This window comes from Electrophorus electricus, chromosome 12 (genome assembly GCF_041902795.1).
Source record: "Electrophorus electricus isolate QZ-2024a chromosome 12, ASM4190279v1, whole genome shotgun sequence".
In the NCBI taxonomy this organism is placed as follows: domain Eukaryota; kingdom Metazoa; phylum Chordata; class Actinopteri; order Gymnotiformes; family Gymnotidae; genus Electrophorus; species Electrophorus electricus.
In genome coordinates this window covers 25,246,948-25,262,635 of record NC_137508.1, presented here as the reverse complement: position 1 = coordinate 25,262,635, position 15,688 = coordinate 25,246,948, and the positions used below count along the sequence as shown (strand labels likewise).

The 15,688-nt window shown below is 37.4% G+C and overlaps 1 long non-coding RNA gene across 1 annotated transcript in view; it reads right to left on the bottom strand.

Moving 5' to 3' along the window:
- The window catches only part of LOC145660175 (uncharacterized), a 228,574-nt gene extending 213,419 nt beyond the window's left edge, over positions 1-15,155 (bottom strand). Inside the window, exon 1 of the long non-coding RNA XR_014126356.1 lies at positions 14,609-15,155. This is a non-coding gene — a long non-coding RNA (uncharacterized LOC145660175). The remainder of the gene's footprint in view (positions 1-14,608) is intronic.
- Between the last annotated feature and the right edge of the window lie 533 nt (positions 15,156-15,688).

Genomic DNA, 15,688 nt, shown 5'->3' with positions numbered 1-15,688 from the left:
AGTCCAGTACCTTAACCACTGAGATCCCTTGCCCACACCTTGAATGGTTACAGATCCCTTGATAAACTGGTAAAATTGTTTCTTCATAATCAGTATTTCAAAAGTCTTATCTCTGATGATCTCTTTGAGCTTATTGTTAATGAGTCAGATTTACAAGCCACTTACCAATACTGTTCAAGAACTTCAACAGATTTCTGGCACTGTGCACCACATATTTGAAATTTTACACAGAGTGAAATAAAGCACATGATCTAACACAACACCCTACATGATACAAACCTTACACCTATATCAAATCTAGTGTGTAAATGTCATATTATGGCCCCGCCCCATCCTCAAACGTCTTTGTGTGTGTGTGTTCGTCTGTGTTGCCTTGCCCTCTCATGTCATCCACCTGTTCTGTGTTATGTGTAATCATCTTGAGTGTATATATGTCTCCTGTATTGTAGTACGTGTTGTTGGTGTTTGAGTTGTGCATAGCGTTTGAGGTTTGGCGTATGTTTTGCATATTTGTAAGAATAAAGCTGTGTTGCATCATGCCTTGTCCCCGCATCCTGCTTATCCTCGAAACATCACAGTAAAGATGTTTTTTTTTTTTTGTTTAATAATTTCATGATATTTTTAATAGATTTATTTTGTCTTACGATCTGTGAATTCATAATTTTCTCTGTCATTTTGTACCATTGTTGTATAACTTTGCCCTTAGGCAATCAAATAAAAAAGGGTGGAGATAGGAGTTTTATCGACAAAAATATCCCAAAATAAACAAAGAATTTATGTGAAAATAATTTTTCACATCAAGAAAATATTTTTTATCATGTGCCATCAAAGTGTGTGCCATAATCTCAAACTGGCCTCTTTTTTTGCAGGACCAGAATACATACTGTCAGGAATGGCACTTTTCAGAAAGAAATGTCCACTGGGGGTGCTGACAATTTAATGTAACATTCCAATTACTTTGTCATTGACATTTACTGTAGTTGACTTTATGATGATTTTTTTAAAGCCAAGTCGTCTTGAAGCTATCAATAGTCGGTGTTATTTTAATGATAAAAATAGAATAATTTAGGAAGACCTTTGATGCCTATGTTCATGATTGGTCAAAGCAGTTATCTTACATCAAGAGGATGGCCACAGCCTTTCCACTAACAACAATATCATACAGTATTTCAGTGGAGTTAGTGTTGTATTGGTCTTTCTCTGTTTAGGTCAGTATGTACAAATATGCACCACTTGGGAAAATAGTAGCATGCTAGATAAGACAGACGAGGGGGTGATCAGTGTGGCTGGCTAATCAAATGCTAGCTAAAACAGTCAAGAAGGAATCGTGACTTAGAGCATTAAATATGTCCTTGTAAGAACTTGCTTTAGGTAAGCTGCTATATTTCTTCAGTAGCCCAGGACAGACAAACCAAACACTGGCTCTAGAGAGTGCCTCTCATGATTTTTCATTTAATGCAGCAGCTTGAATTTGGTGACAAACACAGAAAAGAATAATCAGCCCCTTAGGTGTTTAGATTAATAAACATGTGGTGCATGCTCTGCATGTTTATTAAGCTTTATAGTAAATATTACAAAACTTAATAAATTCTATAGAGAATACATACATAAACCTATATCTGATATTTAATGCTAGATTATCCTGGATTACTGTTCTTTCTCCAAAAGAAAAAGTAATTAAGCAGTTAAACATTTTATTTTACTCACTAGCCAAGAATAAAATAAACAATAGAAAATCAACTACTCTAAAGCAAAGCAACAAAAGACAATATACTCATGACAAATAAAAACTTTGAAACTTGTAACAAAGCTATACACAATGGTGCAAGTAAAAGACTGTTTTGCAAAAGTGTCTTATTGTCACAGATTCCATAAACCATGCTCATCCCAGCACTGCCATACCCACCTTTTCCCATCAACATCTGCAATCTGGGCCTCCCAAATATTAATTAGACTCATCTGTTGACTATTCTCTCCCTTACTATCTTCCTAAGATCTCCTCCCTTGCACTCACTTTCCAAAGTATTGCCGCTCTCATGTCACATACTAAGCCTTCCTTGTACGTGTTTGTCTTCCTTGTTTCCGAACTCTCCCTGTTTTACAGACCTCGTCTCCTGCCTGATGCCTGGACTCCTTCAGGATTCTGCCTCTTGTCTTTGACTTTGGACTGGCATGACCTAGATGACCAGCTAATCCCCTCTTTCTAGACTTACAATACTCAAGGCCCTAAAACCTCTTCCTTCAGTTCCCACCTACACCGTAAACTAAATAAAATCTCTTGCAGCTGGATCCTGTCCTTTGTGTGTGTGTGTGCCTTTGTTATACTTTATTATCCTCTTTTATACAGCCTATCAAAACAGTTCTCAAAACCAGGTTATCCAACAGGAATCGGAGTGGTGGTATTCCCAACAGAATACCTTTACATACAGGACATCTCTCTCTCTGTATCTTACTTTCAGGAGTTATATGTTGTACTGTGTAACCCACATTAAATGAACCTGTATGACAATCCTGAAATCATCATCTTTTACACTAAAAACATGCTGTAAAATGTGAACAGGAAAATGCAACAATGTAGCCAAAATATCAGTGGCGAAATGTAATCATATTCTGTGGAAATTCATTAATTTTATGCAGGAACTTAAAGTTATCTCTGCAATACAGGAACAATACATCCTATCAGTGGAAGGGCAGGGCAGTGGTAGCTCAGTGGTTAAGGTTCTTGACTTGTAATCAGAAGGTTGCCAATTCAAGCCACACCACTGCTCTTGGGCCCCCAAGCAAGGCCTTTAACCCTCAATTAGTCAAGCTTTGTTCAGTCATAACTGCAAGTCAATGGTGCAGCCCCTGTACCAAACAGGAATGCTGCTGGTCAGGATATTCATTATGAATGCTGTTGGTGCTGCTCGCCTGCTTCACTGGGTTGCCTTGTGTTGTAAGTGAGATGTGTTTCTTTCTGAAGTCAACTATGATTTATTTTGTTGTGTTGACATTCAGCGACAAGTTATTATCCTTGTACCATGCCATGAGTTGTTTCAATGCCTCCCTGTAGGTTGAAAAGGTCCTTGTAGCTTTTATTTTTAGCTTTGTAGTGGAACTGGCTTGACATGAGAAATGAATAACAGGGCGCATAATACTGAATGCAGGGGTGTGGGTGGAAACTAAACTACAGAAAGTCTGAGAGGTGCAATAAATCTGGGTTGTAGAGTTAATCTGTTGCTACAACAGGAGGCCATGTAACTGCTTGTCTAGGTAGGATTATCAGTGAATTTGGTGTCAATTGCCCCTTAAAATGCTTCCATATATTTCTTCTACATCTGAGCTTATGGAAGAAAAAAAGCACTGGGCATCTGAACTTATGGAAGACAAAAGAAGAAAAGAAAAAGATTGATTTAGTTTGCCATGTTCTACATTTAGTCATTATGCTTAACATTGGTCATCAGGTAGGCACCTTCCTTCATCTGTGTTTCACCGACAGCCCACACCACCTCCAGAAGGCTCAACAGTGAAGCCACTTTAAACCAATCACCTACACTTCTTTAAGCATAAACCCAGGCCATAGGCAGCCCGACTGATACTGTTAATATGTTCTCAGTGCTCCCAGTTTGATATGGACATTACACACTATGCCAAAAGCAAATACAATGCTAATCTCCCTATATTTACTCATTGTTCTGTCCCTATCCATCCAAGCACTTCCTAACCAAATACATATTGGCACCACTAGCAACCTGCCACCAATGCCACCAGTTCCACATTAATTTTACCTACAATACCACACAGCAGCTTCATTCTGGCCGCCCTGGTGACTAAGGCCATATCCAGCCTCAATGACACTGTTAATAATGCATTTTCAGTACCACAAGTTACATATAAATCTACTATGTTACAATGACATGACACGACACAACAATCCACTCACTAGGCCAGAGCTCCATGTGCTTAAAACTGAACACCTCAGCCATTCCATTTTTATAATGTGTTTCCCCAGCTAGTTTGTAGTCTCCTCATCCACAACGACTTACTAGCCATTTCAGATACTTCCAATAATTCCTTCACATCTACCCTTAGTTTACAGCCTCTAAAACCAAATTGCACAAGCAAAGATGTTACATTCTTAATTACAAATCCTATCTCTAGTGGTCTTATACATAACGTCCACCCTTATTCTCTCACCTAAGCCACCTTCAGGTTCCTCCTCTTAAAAGCTTTATCAACTGCATCTTCAAATGGAATTGTTAACACTATTAAAGTAAAGAGATGGTTTATTTTAGAGTACCAAACATTGTATAGCATCAGTGTAGTTAGAGCAATACCAGTATAAAATATATCAAACACAGTGTAACTGAGAATGTTTACAGTGCTTGCTAAAGTCTCCAACTGAGCACTGATTTATTTGATAACTACTCAGTGCTTTGAATAATCAATGGTTTATTTTCCTGTATAATAACTTTTTTCCCTAATTTTTATCTGATTTCATTGGCAACTATTTTTCCTTTCAGTTTCTTTAACATGAACCACAGGTAATTTACACTAGTATTCCTGATATCCTTAAATTATTTGTATTACCACATTACAGTGTTATGAGATTGTTATACCCTTGGCCATTTCTGATGAATCACATCTTGGCAATGTACCTGGCAGTCCAGGAATGTTTGCTCAGTTACCAGTAAAACGTCTGACCTTCTAATACAGTGAAAAGACCATTTTTGTGTATTGTTTTATGTCAGGACAGTACAAAGCATTTATGATCATACAAACACCTTTCTTGTTGTTGGCAGGAGATTCTCAGAATGTACTCATATACTACCATAAAGTAAGATTATAATGTTAATAGATTTCTGCAGTGTAGAAGAAATCTGAGGAGATATTTGGGTTTACAGCATTTCTGTAGCTCTAAGGAAAAAGCAGGCCATTAAACCATGTTTCAACTGGTTTGTCTCCCAACTCCAGCTAGTGTAGGCCATACCCTTATCAAATATGGCTAATAGCATGCATTCTGTTCTACTATATTACATTACATATTACTATATTACATTTTCTGTTTCTATGCCTATGAGAGAGAGCGAGAAAGCGAGAGAGAAAAAGATGTTAGTGTGTATATGTATTACCTGAGAGAGAGATTCTTGTGGACACACCCTTAACAAAATCTGTGCAGACTGTGATTATCACATACATACATATATAGTATAATATAATAAGCAAATGTAAAGCTGGGGTTTTTTTTTTAAGACTTCAGTATATGTATAACAAATATATTAGTAGGCTTTCAGATCAAGCTGAAAACATTCCAGAACTATGTAGGATACATTGTATAACAGAATAAAGTAAAATACTAAAAATAGATTTATAATAAAATAGTAAATGTGTGATAATCATCTAAACTAAACTAAACCATCTATTTCAGCACTGTATTTTGTGTTGAGAGGCTCGAGTGAGTGTAACGTGTGTTACGCACAAACTGTGCAGGACGCACAAACTTCCTCGACAGGGACGAACATTTATTAACAAACGACAGCAGCACTCACACATATTACAAACGATTAACATGAAACGATTGACGTTAAACAAACACGATACACAAGAATATATCTAACAGAAACACGTTACATTCAGACATTACGCTGACAATGACCAACAACGCTGCACACCGACGTGAGTTTAAATACACACAGACAAAACGAAGTACAGGTGTGTGCGGGCGTGGCCACAACCGAAAGTCCTCCTACTGCACGTGGCTGGCCAAACCATGTGCCTCGCGGGAGACGAGCGTTCCGTGACAGAACCCCCTCCCAAGGGGCGCGGCTCCCGACGCGTCCGTCCAATGAACGCGAACCTCCAGACGCAGCGTACAGGTAAACATAAAACACACAGCACAACAGTGCCCGGCGCCCACCCAGTACCAGGCAGGCCAGGTGCCGCCAGCAAGGGAGACCTCGCGGCAAGAGGGAGAGAGGCAGCTTCCCTGCCTCTCTCAGGGCAGTCCGGTGCGCTCCAACAGACATTGCGCCTGTACAAACAAAAGGCGCAAGCACAACCACACAATAGCGCAGTGAGGAGCGCAGTGAATAAAGGCATTTATTCAATTAAATGCACACAAAGACAGGGAGCAAGTCTATGATCAGTGTGTGAGTAAGTTTAAAAGCTGATATCTGTCTCTAAAGCATCCTTGACTTTGAGAAAGGTCCTAGATAAATGTAAATAATAATAATAATAATAATAATAATAATAATAATAATAATAATAATAATGAAGATCAGGCACTGGTCATTCATCATTGTGTTTATACACCTGCAGACACAGTTTAATATCTTTAAGATTTTATTTTTCTTTAACAGTCCTGAACAGTATTAAAGAAACAAGTGACATTAAACAAATTATAAAAACAATATAAATACAGTATAAATAAATGATAGAAGAGTATATGTGACCCAATAAGCCAAATTGGGTGTTGCAATATATCAATAAAAACCGCTGATGGTGAAGCCCATCTAAAAAATAGTGCCTAAGCCACAACCTATAAATAAATTCTAAAATGAATTTAGGGTCGGGGTAACCGATGTTAACTCTTGCTAGCTCACTATTTATTAAATTAGCGAACATTAGCTGTGTTCAAAATAGCCTACTAGATACTACGGGCATATTGATTGGGCCCAAATCAGTATACAGCAAGCAACCAAAATAAATTTTTAAAGATGCCCAGATGATATCCTACATCCTGCGGTGGAAAATCTTTCCCAAGTGGGCAGAACCTTCATACATCCATGTGACCTCAGAGTATGGTTTGCATTTGTCATATACAGGATATATTCTGGGGTGCACCACTTTTTGTTTTTGCTTTTGTTTTTGTTACCCTTCTGGACAGCTAGAATAGGGATAAAATAAGGAGACTCCAGGGAGACTTTTTGAGGGAGGCTTTGACTCCAGAACACTTTGGAGTCAAAGTGTTTCAGAACACTTTTTCATTACCTTTCCGGTCAGCTAGAGTAGGGAGAAAAAAATATGTAGGAGAACTTTGATTCCAGAATACACTAAAACATTTTTTGTTCCTCTTTGGGGTAGCTATAATGGGGAGAAAAAAAATGGAGGAAAACTTTGACTCCAGAACACTATTTTTTTTTAACTCTTCGAGACAGCTAAAATAGGGAGAAAAATTGTTAGAGTAAGGAGGATAAAAGAGCGTGCTTAATTTTTTTTTGTTTAACAATGCCCTTCGGAGCTTCCGTATTACACAGATTAAGTGCAGTGACAAAATCAACATGATTTACCTTGTTAAAATAAAAAACTAAAAATAAAAAATAATACTGTGAATTCCTGGTTGGAGCATCAGCAAAACAAAATAGAAACAATGAATATAATTATTCCCACATAGTGGTCCATATAGCTATCTCAAAGATGTGGGAAGTTGATTGTTATATTAAACAAGGAGACCTATTGACCCTGCAATAGTGAAATGTGTGAATATGTGACTACTGGAAAGTTAATCTACAGCATCTAGGCTTACTACCCATTAACTAGGTCCCAGTTTCTGACTCAGTCCAAAAAAAATTACTCCTCTTATGTTTCTCAGAACAAGCATCAGATTGGGGGAAAAAGGTGATTAAAGTGACTTTGAACATGACATAGTTGTTGGAGCTATGTGGGCTGGTCTGGGTATTTCAGAAACTACTGGGATTTTCACACACAACCATCTCTAGGGTTTACATTGAATGGTCAGAAAAAGAAAATATCCAGTGAGTGGCAGTTCTCTAAGAAAAACGTCTGGTTGATGTCAGAGGTCAGAGAAGATTGGGCAGATTGTTTTGACCTGATAGAAAGGCAACAATAACTTGTTACAACTGATGTATGCAGAAGAGCATCTCTGTGCCACTTCTGTCAGCTAAGAACAGGCATCTGAGGCCACAATTCGCATGGGCTCACCAAAATTGGACAACAGAAGATTGGCAAAATGATGCCTAGTCTGATGAGTCTTGATTTCTGCTGTGCCATTCAGAATTTGGCATAAGCAAAATAAGCAGGATAATGTGCCATGTCACAAAACATAAATCTCTCATACTGGTTTCTTCAATGACAGTGAGTTCACTTTCACTTCAATTAGTGGAATGGGAGATTTGTATCATGGATGTGCAGCCAACAAATCTGCAGCAATTGTGTGATGCTATCATGTCAATATGGACCAAAATCTCTGAGGAATGTTTTGAGCACCTTGTTGAATCTATGCCACATTCTGTGCAGTTCTTAAGGCAAAAAGGGGTCCAACCCAGCGTACATATGTCACGAAGGGTCGGCCTCTCCGCAGGGGAACCATGCCCACTCACCGTGAGACACAAGGGAAACGCCTACCTCGTTCCCAATCGCCTGCCTACTAACCCGGTGCACCTGTTCTTTGTCTCTCCTGTCACCTATTTCAACCCGCAGGTCGATAGGGAGGATGCTGCGCATTAACGGCTTACTGTGAGAGGAGTTACCAAGCCAAACCAAACCCTACCAAGCAAAGCATTCTTCTTTCTTGATTTTCATTTTCATTGCCACACTTTTGTGCATTCAGCTATGGAGAATAAAGAGCACTTTCTGGCAACCTGGACTCTTGCTCCCTCTGTGCCACCACCGTCACAACATTATAAAGTACTGGGTGTACTTAATAAAATGTACCTAATAAAGCAGGGTGTACCTTATAAAGCAGCCAGTGCATGTATATTGAAACCACTACCTTTACAAAAAAAACATAAATGGCCATTCATTTAAATAACAAGAAAATTAATTGCTGCAGCCCAAGTTATATTATTGTTGTGCACAACAGTGTTTTGAGTGTGAGTCCCGAACATACTGTGGGTTCCCATTACAGAACAGTCTTGCTGTGGCAGCATCAGTTAGCAGAGGCGCTTGTGCCAGTAGAGAACAACATTGTAATAGCACATCCAGTAATACTGTCTGGTGACAGCTTTATTTTTTATCTGAGACAGACTAATATGAAAAAAAAATTCTAAATATTTTCAGACACAGTATATAGAACTTTATGAAGTAAAAACAATGACTGTATTATTCGCACTGGATGTGAGATCCTACGAGCAACCACCAGACTTTTCTCCTCTCATGGCACAAAAATGCATACACATGTGACATACAGAGGGTGCTGAAATACAGTTGTCAGAACTCCAAACTATAAAAGAAGAGAAGTTGTCTGGGCAATGTGTCTGAATATAAATTAAAAGTCTTAATTACAACAAACAAAGCCACTTTGTTACATTTACACCGAATACACAGGATGGAAATTTTCACACTGGACTGAAAGATTCCACATTCAAAATGCAGAATGAATTTGTAATGTAGTTTTACAGGCTACATACTATATTCCAGCTACACATTTTATATATATTTACAACTACATGATGAAATTCCATGACATTCCATCAGGAGCATTTCTTAAATTCAAATAACAAAATATTGTAGCATGGCTAATGCTATTTAGGCATATTTGCTGGTATTCATGAGTATATAGGGATGTTTTTTCTATGCTGATGTGTTAACTGGATTTAATAAATTATGATAATTACAATTTAGTGCTCAATAAATAAAGGAAAAAGAAAATGAAGGGTTGTGTCCAAAGTCCTAAGCATTTTGACAGAAGGTTGGTTTCAGTATCATTGAATAGTAATTTAGTGTTGAAACTTGCCAAAGAGTGACAACTGAAGTAAAAATTATATCTACAAAGTATTAAACAGCAGATAGCATTTTTAAAAACTAAACCCACTAAATTAAGCTGATTCAGAATTCACATTCATTCAACTGAATAAAAATATTTGGGAATTAGCATAGATATTTCTGACTTATTAAATAAGTATACTCCTAAAGGATAAAAAGCAAAAGTGTAATAAATAATGTTTTTGGTTTGTTTTTGTTTTTGTTTTTTTGTAGCAGTGTATGTATGGTCGATATGTGTTGAGATTCTAACCACAACAATGGCACAAACTTTGGTCAGTTTGACTGAATCTACTCCAACTCAAAAACTCAAGTAACTCTGACCACTATAAAAACATCAACTCCACAGAAAAACAAGGGATCCACACAAACTGAACCAGACAATGATAATGTCGACTTTGACTGCATCCACACAAAAGGCAAACACTGTAGCCTCAACAAAAAAACGATTACTTTGATCTCTTTGACATCATCTACATCAGAGATTAATACATCTTCAAAACCAACAGCTTCAGAACATTTGGCTCCATCCACATAAGGGAAAATTTCTACTGCATCCATATCAAACACAAATACTGCATCCACACCAATAACAACTGCATCCATGTGGATCACTTCCACTGTATCCAACCACCAGACAACCAGTGCACCCACACCAACAATTACAGTAAAAATAAACACTATATCTACAACTGCTCCACACACAACAGCTGGACCCACAAAAATTACAGTGCCAAGAACTTCAAAGACATTGGCTTTTTCCTCAACACAGACACTCACAACAATGTTTACTTCAACTGCATCTACACAACAAACCCCAATATCTTTGGACAACTCAAACCACATCACCATCTACAATATGCACTTCTACAATTTCAGCTTCCATTGCTTCTAACTTAAATACAAGTAATTCGAACAACTTTGCACATAACTCACTCTATTCACATCACTGACTAAAACTACAACAACCTGCATTTATACTGCATCCATGCCACAGATAGCCATGGGATCCACACAAACCAGTCCAACAACCTTGACCTCTGCAGCGCCATCCACTCCACAGACAACCTCTGCATCCACACTAATAATATATAAAACTATATAGTATATATAGTATCCGGTTTGCTTTCTTTTTTTTTTATTAGGAGCTTAGCAAATCACATTAAAGGTAAAATGGAGTATAGATTCCAAGATGGAGATTCCAGAATACCAGTCAGATTCTTCAGTTAGCTCAAAGCACAGAATGCTACATTCCAGAGTAATATATTTTATCAAAGTAGAATTGTTCAGAATAAAAGCACTTTTCATGAAATTCACATTTCACTAATCCAGTTGTAACCTCAACTACAATATATTACTCAGTCACTACAAGCAAACTGTAGTCTTCAGCATCAACTTCTTCCATAATATATGTTTAATTTCTGCCATTTATTCTAGTTGATACTGAAGTATTAATGAAGAATCTTAATTGAAAAATAATCACCACCATGCTTTGACCCTTAAGGGCTGTCTCACCTGGCACTTTCATTACTGAGTTACAGTTACAAACTAGTAAGTTATAGCACAGAATCTAGCCATTAATCAATTATTTTGACTTTTGGATTGCTGTTACTTATGATATCTTTGGTTTTTATAGGTGTGACAACACCCACACCTTCCATAGCAAGCATAATTCTGCAGAGCACTATAGCTCCAACTCTGTAAGTATATTAATTCTAAAATGAATTTGCAATGTATTGTATACCTATATTCCCACTTGTGCCTAAAGTCTCCTTGTTTCTTTAAAATTATTACGTACTATGTATATGAAGTAAATAATCTTTATTGCTCCTATTTAACTGAGCACCTTAGACATCAATTCATTCTATATTAATTCTAGCAAAATTCTATTTTCTCTCCTGCCTCAGATTTGGTATTCTATTGATTTATATTCACATGGTGTTTAAGAACTTGACAATTGTACCCAGTGAGGCTCAGGTTCTCGAAGCCAGTGCTCTGCTGGACTAAAGTGTTAGAACCAAATGAGATATCACAATCCAAAAGCTAAATTACCCTGGCAGCTTCCAGAATCTTACCTACCAGAGTGAGTCTCTTTGCTGATTACATTCCCCCCTTTTGTAAATTAACATAGATTTTCTGAATTTATTCTTAAATATGTTATATGTAGGGTCTTTGTGGGCATACTAAATATACTTTAGCAAACACTAACCACAAACTACTACATTATCAGTCTGAACATCTCAGAATTTGTTTATCATGTGTTCTATAATCCCTCGACCTCTTTTAGAAATTGATAGTATCTCATTCAGCATCAGCTTTGCATTCAGGATTAGTGATGTATGAATGGCTTCAAACATTGAATTGTGGAAAAAAAACATGATTTAATTGACCAAACCATCAACACCTCAGTGAGTCTGAGCCACTGTTATTTTGTATATTATACTTACCAGAAGCTCAGTTGTCAAACTTATTTTCTAAAATATATATGTCCTGAAATTACAATTTGCTCATTTTCAAAAGAAAAATATTGGTAAGAATTTTAAATCATTAATTAAATTGTACACTCATTTTCAGATATAAAATACTGAATGTCCACGATCCACACTTTAAGTACCCACGACCTAACTTCTCATAAAGGATATATTATTTTAATTGAATCTTTTTACGAAAAGACTCTTGGGCACTTCATCACTATTTGAAAGGTATAGAGAATAAATTTTACTGATTCTGTTTAATTTTTTTCTCCATTGCTCCCAGGAGTAATACTACAGTGACTGCAGCTAATGTGGAATATGTCTATGCGAAGGGTGATATCAAGTCGCCAAGTGAATTTCTTGCTCAGATACTTCATGACAGTTGTTCGGCATTCACCACCACTCCTGCTGTACCAACCATAGCTGCCCAGTCCGCCAGCCCTTTCCCCACAGTCCCCAACACCACAAGCTCTGAGAACAGCGCCAATACAGGAGGAGCTGTGTTGGTCCTGGGCATCATTATCCCATGTAGTATAATCATCATCCTTGTTCCATACTAGATTCTACTGTGTAAGTGCCACCAAACCTCTTTTAATCCATCTATCTGCATGATGCACTTTGGCTCAAAACATAGTGTGTTGATAAATATCAACAATATAAATAAACAGTATTTTAGTAAGTAAGTATTTTTAGTAGTAATCTACTATCAAGAAGTCATTTGAATTTTTCTTCTGCCTCTCATTATCTTTCTCTGTGTGTTTGTTTCTCTCTGCATGTGTCAGTGCTTACTGCGTGGTTGGTGTGGTGCTCTAAGGAGGCACTACAACAGAAGATGATCCTATGGTGTCCTGTACAAAATATAGAATGGACTCTTGAAAAAAAAAACTAAGCAAGAATATTTAAAATGCTATAAATTCATATTCAAATCTATATGTTAAAATCTTTTAAAACTTATTTCTGGGGGTGTCGTGGAAATTTACTTTGCTTCATTTTGTTGAAATTTACTTTGCTTTATTTAACTTTGCTTTATGTTTCTATAGTCACAGCATAACAGTCTGCAGATAAGCATGTGAGTCAGGGACACCAGCTGCTCACATACTGTTCTAACCATAGACATAGAAGAAACCTTCAGCGCTCAGGCTAACCAAAACATGAATTAGCTGATACTCCGTAGGAGTCGTTTTTCTTTTTTTCTCTTTCTTCTGTTCTGTGTATAAGGGGAGGGGGAGCGTACTGCGGGTCAGTTCTCTTACTCTGTTATACAGGGGACAGAACTCAATAAATTTTTACTTTTTACTACTCAATGCATAAAGCTGTCTGTGTTTGATGTGCTCTCATTTTTCCACCACAGGGGGTGAAAAAATAAATAAACAAATTTATTTATATATATATATATATATATATATATATATATATATATATATATATATATATATATATATACTTATCTCTTATAATCCATTTTATCACTACTTGTTATTTTACTGATAGATCTAATACCCAAATAGCAATTTTCATTAGAAGAAAAAGCTATATTAAATGATGTATAACTGAACCATGCTTGTGTATGTATCTGTACGATTTGCCTTAATTTGTTGAAATAAATATAAATGAATAATGAATTTAAATAGTATTTTTCATTTATTGTGTCAAACAACATAAGCATTTTATTCATCTCTGTTGACTCTTTTTTGAAGCATGTTCACCTAAGCATGAGTTCTTAAAGTTCACAAACCTAACACAGTCATAACACAGCTTCTTTTTTTTTTTACAAAGTCTAAAGGCAAAACAGACCAAAGTGGATTTACCTCTACTAAATATTTGGCAAGCTTGCAAGATCCTTGCAAAGATCTTAATCTCATTTTCTGCTCACATGTAATGGGAGAACATTTTCAAATACCTCACATTCTCCACACATAGTTCCTCTGCTGTGACTGCCAGACTGTCATTGCTGTCTATCTCACTGTCAGATACAGCATGCTGCATACATATCACAGCAGTCAGAGGAACTGAAGCATTCCTGCTCATAGTTGAAGGGTAAATTAACTGGTAGTGTCAACAAAACCAAACTTTGACAAAGTTAATAGAACATACTACTTGAAATATTAGTATCTATGTAACACAATTTTTATGATAAGATTGTGACTAACACTGTCATCCTATACATATGTAGAAATACTACCGTTATACTGGGAACATACTATTCCACATTAATATTTAAATATGCAGAATAATATTATACTAGAATGATATCATATAGAATGAAACAGATATGAATTCTTTGACACAGACATGAATAGTCAAATAGTAAAAACTGCTACCTCTGAGGAAGCTGCAGAATGATATAACACTGCTGTGCTGCCTCTGAGGCTATATATAAAAAACAAAAACAAAATCCTTCCCACTCTCAGACAATGCATGTCACGCTCGCTTACCAGAGCATACCCTGTTTCCCTGGTTATATGAATTTCTTCCTTGTTTTCCTGTTCTCGTCTGTCTCTATGGTTCCCTGTTTCCTTCTCTGACCATCTCCAGCTGTTCCTTTTCTGTTATTAGTTTTCCCTATTTAAGCTTTCTCCTCTCATTCCCTTGTTGCTGGTCATTCACTTCATGTCCTTGCTTCCTTCTAGGCTACGATCTCCCTTTTCACAAGTGTTGTTCTCTTTTCTTGGTTTGTCTGTTGTACACGTCGCTTCCATCTAGGTTACACTGTTCATATACGCAACTATTGTCCCATCTTTTCCATTTGGCTTCGTTGTCTGTCCGTAACTCTATAGTCTTCCATTTAGCTTTGCTTTCCTGTTACCTCTGTTTCCTGTGATTGTCTAGCTAAGTAGCCTGGTTCTGCATATTCCCCTTTATTGTATTCTTGAAGGTAGCTATCACATTTTTGTAGATGGCTCATGTTTTAAACCATCTGACTCAATTTTCCTGTGGTTATTCTGTCTGCTCTCTGCCCAACCTCATTTGGGAGGCTTACTCTCTCCCTTACAGGTCTGCTCAAGTAGCTGAACTGATGGCATTGACCAGGGCATGTCATCTATTCCGGGATCAGGTTGTCACCATCTATACTGATTCCTGTTATGCGTTTGGAGTTGCTCATGACTTCAGTAAGATTTGGCACTCCAGGGGGTTCCACACCCCGGACGTTAAGCCCATTTCTAATTCAGGACTAGTGTCTGCACTTTTGTCTGCATATACACTACCAGCTTGGGTGGCTGTCATAAAGGTCAGGGGTCATGACACAACCTCTGGATCTGACACGGCCTCTGGCAATGCCTTAGCGGACAAGGTTGCATGTTGGGCAGCCCATACGCTATATCATTGACATGTGAAGCTGTCTCCATGTTTTCTCATTGTTTGGTACCGACTGATATCGATCTGCTTTTCTTACAAGCTCAGGGTACACGACAGGACTGCTCTCACTGGGCTGATCAAGGATGTAGGCCTGATAAAGATGGTATGATCCGTGACCTGGAGGGGCATATCACCCTTCCTAAATCTGTTTTGCCATT